The sequence below is a fragment of the Carlito syrichta genome, unplaced genomic scaffold (assembly GCF_000164805.1).
Source record: "Carlito syrichta isolate Samal-C Ts95f unplaced genomic scaffold, Tarsius_syrichta-2.0.1 Scaffold230419, whole genome shotgun sequence".
NCBI lineage: Eukaryota > Metazoa > Chordata > Mammalia > Primates > Tarsiidae > Carlito > Carlito syrichta.
In genome coordinates, this window is record NW_007174515.1 from 204490 (window position 1) to 213093 (window position 8604).

The following is an 8604-nucleotide window of genomic DNA, read 5'->3' on the forward strand; positions in this document are numbered from 1 at the left end:
AGGGACACACCTCATCAACAAGGGTATCTGCAGAATGAACATTTGTACACCTAATTCTGAATCGTACCCCATATCTTAAAATAAAAAAATTTTTTAATACTTATATAAAATAAATGTACAATGTAAAATTGCTAGTATATTACATTTAACTACAAATCTTGCTTTAAAATCTTCTGACTTAAAATACATAAAAGTAGTTAGCTTTTAATTACAAAGGAATAAATAAAAACAAACGATTTTTGTATCTTTTTCTCCCTAGATATTATTAAATACTTCATATTCTAATGAATTCCAGGGGGGATTCTCAATGTGACACTAATTTTCCATGTCCAACAATTACGCTCCTTTCGAAATAACTGTAATTTGTTGCCTCTCTTAATTCTCAAAAAGAAATTGACTGGTAAGAGTACCTTAGGAAGTGGATGAGTTGTGGAACTAGCGTGTCTGTGGTCTCATATTTAGAAAATCTAGAAAATACTCAGGTAGTCAAACTAAAAGAATAAATTTTAGCTTACAATACAAAAAATAAAGAATTCTTTTTTTATTTTTCAGAGTTCTCAACAATTCCAAAAATTCAAAAATGAGTTTGGATTGCACTATTTCACCTGTATTTATGGGAGAGTCCGATAATGTAATGCTAATACTTCTGTATAAAAATTCATACATCGGTATTGCCCTATAGAATTCAAAACTTGTCTAAGAATGCTGACTAGCATCCTGGAGGTATTAAGTAATGTATGGGTATGCATACCTTTTGAAGTCTATAAATTCTAAATTCTGAAAATACATCTAACTTAAGGATCATGGATAAGGGACTATCTGACTGCCTGTGACAACCCAGCATGTATAAAGTACCATGTGCTATGGGCAGTGCTAAGGGCTTTAATCTCCAAAATCTCACAATAAACTTAGAGTTGTCTTTTATAGATACGGACATTGAGTAATTGAGATTTAAAATGTTTAACTTGCCCAAAATCATACAACTAGCAAAAAGACAAGACAACATTTGAATACAGGTCTATTAGCTCTTAACTATTGCAGGTCACTGTCTCCATTAAAGCAAAATACAGAAAATGGAAGAAAGTTGCATAAGAAATCATATGAAGCAAGAGGGAAAAAGACATTTGTTGGTGATTAGTAGGATCTATGTGCAACAAAATAAATTAAGGGAAAATAGGGGCTGAAGTTAAGGCACAAATAAAAGAAAGTGGCAGTGGTTCCGAAGGTCCCCATGATTAGATTGGGTTATATAAAGCAAGTCCAAGATCCAGAAGCTCACTGACTCTGTTAACCAATTAATGTAAGTCATGTAGGAATGCTACAAAAAGAGGAAACAGAAGGTAAACATATCATAAAAATATGGAAATGCTGCTTGGAAATCAGTGAAAAAACAAATAAAAAGTAGGTATCAATCATTTGTCCATAATACATTATAAACAAGCTAAAAGCACAGGATCTACATTCAGAGACTGAAATTAAAGTAACATGGAATTTCCAAGTCACTACTCTGCATTGTTTCTGATAGGATTATTACTGCTAACAGTAGTATACAGTAATATAGAGTAAAATTTAATATAAATTAAAATAGTTTAAAATGATATTGTTTAAACATCTTATTATATATCATAACATTTATACTAAATAATGATATTTCATTTATAATTGTGATTCTGTATTTAATTATTTCATTTACATTGTGGTTTTTAATAACTCTGAGAGCAACCAGTTTTGTCATCATTTATGCCTTCAAATAAGATGATGATATCTGTAAAAACTACCCACCATGTTCACTTACTACTATTTCACCACTTAGGCTGGCCAGAACTTCTGTATAATAAAGGCTGTAACTCTCAGAAAACAAGAAGCCCAACAGAGTTCCAGCCTAGCAATCTGATCATCCATGTGCCTCTTGATGTCCTTCACTGTGAACTAGATCTTAGGTTATGAAAAGATGACCTAAGTCAAGAGGATGTCATAATACGAAGCAAAAGAAAAGTTTGTCCTTGTGTGTCTGAGTATGCATCTTGCTTTACTTATTCTCATAAGGCATTCTAAAAGAAAATATATATTTTGCCAAGTATTCATGTTTCTATTCTATTCCTTCAGTACAGATATTATAAAACCTAATTATTACATATGACATTTAGCATCCCCTTGAGTCTCAAAAAAATTGGAAACCTCTCTCCTCTAAGTGTCAATATAGCTTCAAAGGCTGATCTGGTTTGAATGGATAAAACACAATATTGTTTATCTCAGTCTCTTGGGATTCATGTCTTTATAAATCACTAATACTTCTCAAAAATAGCTAGGATTTCAGAAGACACAATTTCATATTGTCTTTACCTAAGGATATCGCTTCATATTTTAAGGAGGCCTTTACAGAATGACTTCAGCATAGGTGACTTGAAAAAATGAACAAAGATCTTAGAATAACATTTTAATATCTTTGCACAAATAATATTCAGATTCATTAACATTTCCAAAAGCACAGTATGGGGATTCTTTAATGTTTTCTCACTGTCCTTTAGTTGTTTCTTTAAAACAATTAAAAAGAGACAGAATTATGACAACTTTTTGGTTTAAAAAGTTACAGAATAATATGTGTGGTTAAGCACACATTAAAATAAAAAGACATAATAGTTTTTCCAGTTGAGGAGAATATGTAATAAACTCTTCAACTAAGAACATTTATAGCTATTTCATACACATCTATTTTTTAAATTCATCATAAGCCTTTGCTATGTTTATGATTTTAAAATACGTTAAAAATATAATTTAATTGTAAACATTAAAATGTTACTGAGTCTTATTTTAGTTTCTTAGATGTAAAGAATGGAGTTTGAATCACGTTGATGGTACTGTAAATACTAGAATATATATTACTCAAATCTAAGGAAAAGAATAATAAGTTACAATTTGACTGTAACAACAGATCTGGAGAAATGTGTACTTTGATATCCTGGGGGAAATATAACTTTTTCCTTCCAATTGTTTGTTCAATATGACATTGGGTTTCTAATGTGCATAAATGACTAATGATTTTATAACAGTCTCACAAAAAAAAAAAAGACATTTGTAACTCATGTTTGGGAACTAAATGTACAAATGATGTCACTGCACATAGATTTATACAACATGAAAAGCAAATTTAGAAGTTGATTTTGTGGCCGGACTTGGTAGCATAGACTGTAATCCCAGCACTTTGGGAGGCTGAGGCGAGTGGACTGCCTGAGCCCACAGGTTCAAGATCAGTCTGGGCAACTTGGCGAGACCTGGTCTCTAAAACAAATAAAATTTTAAAAACTTAGCCGGGTGTGGTAGCACAGGCCTGTAGTTCCAGTTACTTGGAAGGCTGAGGCAGAAGGATCGCCGGAGCCCAGCAGGTCAATGCTGGGGTGGTCCTGGAGTGCCAGTGCACTCCAGCCTGGGCGAGAGTGAAACTCCAACTCCAAAAAGAAAAAAAAGGAAGTTGGTTTTGTTTTTGCTTATAAATCAAAGGCCTCATAATAGAAAATAAAAATAAAAATGATTTTAAAATAATAACATCTAAATTTTCCATGACAAATTTGTTAAACCTGAGAAAATGATCACCAAATATGATGTTATTTAGCCATTTTTGTCAGGTATTTATTTTAACCCTTTCTTTCCCAACTCTAGTTTCACGTTTTCTACTGCCTGCCAAACATTTCTATCTGAAATTAACTCTAAATTTAATATATCTAAAATTGTGCTTATCTTACTTCCAAAACTATCTTTTCCTTTTGATTCTCTATATCTAGAAATGGAACCTATATCCTTCTCAAAATACAGGCTCAAATCTTGGCATAATATCACTTATTTCCCTTGCTACCAGTCTTCAATCAATTGTCAAGTCCTTTCAAACAAGCCTCACAAAGAAAACTTCTGATCACAGCATTCTTCTATTAATTCACCTTTTGTGTCTCCTTATGGAAAAGTATCCATATTCTTTATTGCCTACGGCCAAACACATGAATTCCAAATTCTTTCCAGCTTTATAGCCCATGTTTCTCCTTTAGTCACGCTAATCCAGCTAAACCAGCACTTGTCAACTAATACATTTTTCTGTCCCTTCATCTTCCCACTTACGTGTCTATTCATTGAGAATGCATTCATTTTCATTTTTCATGTTGAACCCTAGCTACTTTTCAATTAATCTTAAATGCCATCATTTCATAAGGGCATCCTGATTTTTCCTGCCAAGAAAATTCTTCACTTCCCTGAAACCTCCAATTATTTGTATGATTCTTTTACCTGGTATTTTAGTCTACTTCTTTATATTTACATAATTTTTCTGTATTAATAAACTATAAATATCTCAAAATCAAAAACTATTTCTAAATCATTATTATATATTCCACAGCACCCTACACATAGAAGATATCAGTTGAATAAATAATATCAGTTGAATAAAATATTGGAGAATTAACCTGAGAATGAAAAAAAATGTCAAAGGTAAGTAGCTCTTCTATAATTTATTCATACACTCAAGAAATATTTGAGTGTTCAAAATACTTCAGAAAATGTGCTAGGCGCTAATGCAATTTCACGAATGAAATTTCTAAGGGTTTGAAGGAGATGATGAACCAGGAGCACAGCATCCATCACAAGTAATGCAGCAGCATGACAGTAAAGAGTTTGACAAATAAAAAAATTTAATGTTCATGTGTTCACTTGAAAAAATGGAGTGCATCTGTTTATTTGAATGAAATCATATACTCAATATTAAAAAGAAAGATTCTGGAAGAATATATATGTGAAGTTGTTATGAACTTGAATTGAATGTGTACAATTATCTCAAGTCCTTGAGAAAAATAAAACACTAAGATGACAGGCTAGTGATATAAAAATACAAACCACAATGTACATCACTCCCTAAAGATAACACAGGGAGTAATAGCAACAATAGATGTCAACACATTTTTTAAAAGTAGCATATGTATGGATGTTGGTTTAGGAATCTAATGAACAAAACATATGAAGCCAAAATCACACTATCTTTAAATAGGGATCACCTCAAGAAGTAGTTCCAGCTTTCTGTCCAAATTTCTCCTATTGGAATTCCTCCTATACCTCCTGTTAGAAATCCTCCTACTCCTTCTGTTGAAATGCCACCTATTCCTCCTATTTGAATCCTTCTATGGTCTCTGAGACTTTTATGCCTGAAAGTCCCAGAGGCAATAGGAGGAAACTAAGGTTGGAGCTCATGAATAAATAAAAATAACAGTGTTCATGTCTGGATATGGGATATTTAATCCCTAGGTTAACTTTGCCCCAAGCACACTACTCCACAAACCCAAAGACAAAGAGGGGTAAAACACAATGGGCTCTAGATACAGAAATAACTGGAGGGCTGAGATGCCAGTCATTGAATATTTATTCACAGAATACATATTTAATGAAAGCACATAAAGTGCCATCTCCAAATAACATGTCCAAAACTTGAATTCTACAAATTTCCATCAGAACCTCTACCTCACTCCCGGTCTTTCCTATCTCAGTCAATGAAACACTAGTCGTTCAGACCAAAAACCTTGGAGACAAATCTTGACTCTTCTTTTTTTTTTGCATTGTATACACACAGTCCATGGAAGAAATTCTGTTAATTCTAACTTTAAAATATATTTGGAATCTGACCACTTCTCACCATCTCCACTGTTACCACCCTGGTCAAAACCATCACCATACCTCAACTGGATGACGGCCACAGTCTCCTAACTGGACTCCCTGCTTCTGCTCTTGCTTCCCTTCATCTACTCTTAACACAGCAGCCAGAGTGATCCTGTTAAAAAGTAAGCCATATCATATCATTTCTCTACTCAGATCCTCCAAACACTTGTTTATCAGCCAAAGTAAAAGCCAAAGGCCTAAACGTCTGGCAGCACTCAATATATGAGCCCCGAATTTCAGAGTTGCAACATGGGCTGGTTGGAAATATAAATTTGGGCCAGGATAGCATGCAGATACATGAATAAGATTTGAGAGATTATCAGAGAACTGTATCAGGCTATGGAGGAAATGTGGTTCAAAGAAGGGACACTAGTGTGTTTCGATATTTAGCGCTCATGGGGATAACAAGTAACAGCAAAGATAGACTAAGTAAAAAATGGTCAGAACATTAGAAGGAAAAGCAGACAAGTAGGAAAAACGTGTTTCAATAAAGTGAATAATCAGCTATATCAAGTGTTGCTGATTGGTCAAGCAAGTTGAAGACTGGCAACTATCCATTGAACTTAACAATAACATGGCTACTGCTGATCTTGGAAATGTTTTAGTGGAGTACTAAAATACTGTAGGCAAAAAGTTGGTTGATTTAAGAGAGAATAAGAGGAAAGGAACTGGAGAGTTGAGAAATGAGCAGTAACTAGAGGAAATGTGAATCAAAAAAAAGTTGCTTTTGTTCACCATTTCCTTTTGGTACTTAAGTAAAAACAGGACTCCAAAAATATGAAATGAACAAATTCAGCCTAATATTAAACAGTAGATTTTCTATGAATACACTGACCTATTTAAGTTCATATTTATCATGCAGGCTCTCATTAGGCACTGAGGGAATATTTTCTTTCCCCTTGGAAAAAAGCCAAACTAGAGCAGTTATATAGAGTTTAATTTTCAAAGAACTCAGATGTCCTGTTATGTTTTATGCACATTAATGACCTCTGGAACAATTTTCACCACTGTGCTATGGCTAAAATACATTGTTACCGGGCTAATCTATCATCTATTCCAGCTGAGTTTCTAAGTTCTCTAAGCAAAAGATTTGTGAAACCACAGGGTAAATCAATTTTTAAAGAGTTAAATACATGAGAGCAAGAGCAGAGATCAAAACAGCTGATGCAGACTTCCTGGTTGTATTGAAGTCTGTGAAATTAAATAAATAATGGCAATAAAATTTTGCCAACCTTTGAGAGATCTCTGGTCATCCTTGTCTGGTTTTCAGTTAAAAACTAAAAAAATAAAAACTATTCCCAAAGCTACTGGTTGAGAGATTAAAAATACAAAGCAGAAAAATGATGGCAAGTCCAGGCATGCTATGTAAAAGTACAGACAATAACAAACTAACAGCTAGACATGTCTCTGAGTCATGGAAAAATATGTGAAATCAGGTTATCCAAGCTTAAAAATAATGACTCACAACTTAGAAGACAGATGTCAGGAAAACACGTTTGTTTCTAAATAAAAATAACAATAGAAGGATATAGAGGTTCCATGCAAGCATCAATTCATCACTACTACTTAAAAAAACAGATTCTGCATTATTTGTATAATTAAGAATCCTTTGAAAAATAGTAATAAACATAATGACTACCCCAGCTAAATATGAAAAGGCTTCATTTTGTAGTAAGCAGTATGTTTCAAGGTCTCTTAAGTTTGGGCTTTTCCTAATTATCTCTGATTTATACACCTTAATTAGGTAAGAAAAATACCTTGATTTAAAAAACTTGTTTTAGTAGAAAATCAAATTTGGTAATAACAGAACACAGCTGGAAAATAACTTGCCAAAGCCCACTATACAGTTGAAAAACAAAATGTAAAATTCTACACAGATTTTAAGTCAATAAAGATCTAGATGGCCAGGCACAGTGGCGCATGCCTGTAATCCCAGCACTTTGGAAGGCAGAAGCGGGAGGATCACTTGAGCCCAGGAATTTCAAACCAGTTTGGGCAAAATAGCGAAACCCCATCTCAAAATAGCAAAACACCAAAATACTAGCTAGGAATGTGGTGCAGGCCTTTGTAGTCCCAGTTTACTCGGGAGGCAGAGACTGGAGGATCGCCTGAGCCCAAGAGTTCGAGCCAATAGTAAGCTGTGATTGTGCCACCGCACTCCAGCCTGTGTGACAGAATGCCTCGACTCAGAAAATAAAAATTTAGAAAAGGGCCAAAGGGGGGAGAAGAATCAGCAAACTTGCATTCTAGTTCCAACTTTGTTATCAATTGTATTATGTTGGCTGTTTTGTTCACTCCAACGATCTGTGCTTTAGATCTTTCCAACACAAATACATTGGTACTTTAAACTACATTTTTTTTTTTTTTGAGTCAGAGTCTCACTCTGTCACCTAGGCTAGAGTAGTGGCATTCCAGCCTCGATTTCCTGTACTCAGCTGTTCCTTCCACCTCAACCTCCTGAGTGGCTGATCTATAGACATGCGCTAACATGCCTGGCTAATTTTTATTGTTACTATTTTTTTTTAGAGACGGGGTCTCACTATGTTGCCCAGGCTGGTTTCAAACACCTAGGCTTAAGCGATTCTCCCACTTTGGCCTCTCAAAGTGCAGAGATTATAGGCATTAGCCACTGTGCCTAGCCTGGGCTACAAATTTCTGAAGTTCAATAAATTTAGATAAATTAGAATGTGTATGTGTCTCGAAATTTAATTTCTGGTTTTAAAAAAGTAGAATGGAGTCGGGCTCGGTGGCTCAGCCTGTAATCCCGCGCCTTTGGGGGGCTGAGGTGAGTGGATTGCCTGAGCTCGTGGGCTGGAGACCCACCTGGGCAGGCGAGACCTCATCTCTACAATAAAATCAAAAAATTAGCTGGGCGTGGTAGCGCGTGCCTGTAATTCCGGCTATTCGGAAGGCTGA

At 34.7% G+C, this 8604-nt stretch overlaps 1 protein-coding gene across 1 annotated transcript in view; it reads right to left on the minus strand.

Annotated features, from left to right (window-relative positions):
• LOC103253446 (NADPH oxidase 4) overlaps positions 1 to 8604 on the minus strand; it is a gene marked incomplete at its 5' end in the record, with an annotated part of 101570 nt that overhangs the window by 58959 nt on the left and 34007 nt on the right. The gene's annotated exons all lie outside the window — the stretch shown is intronic.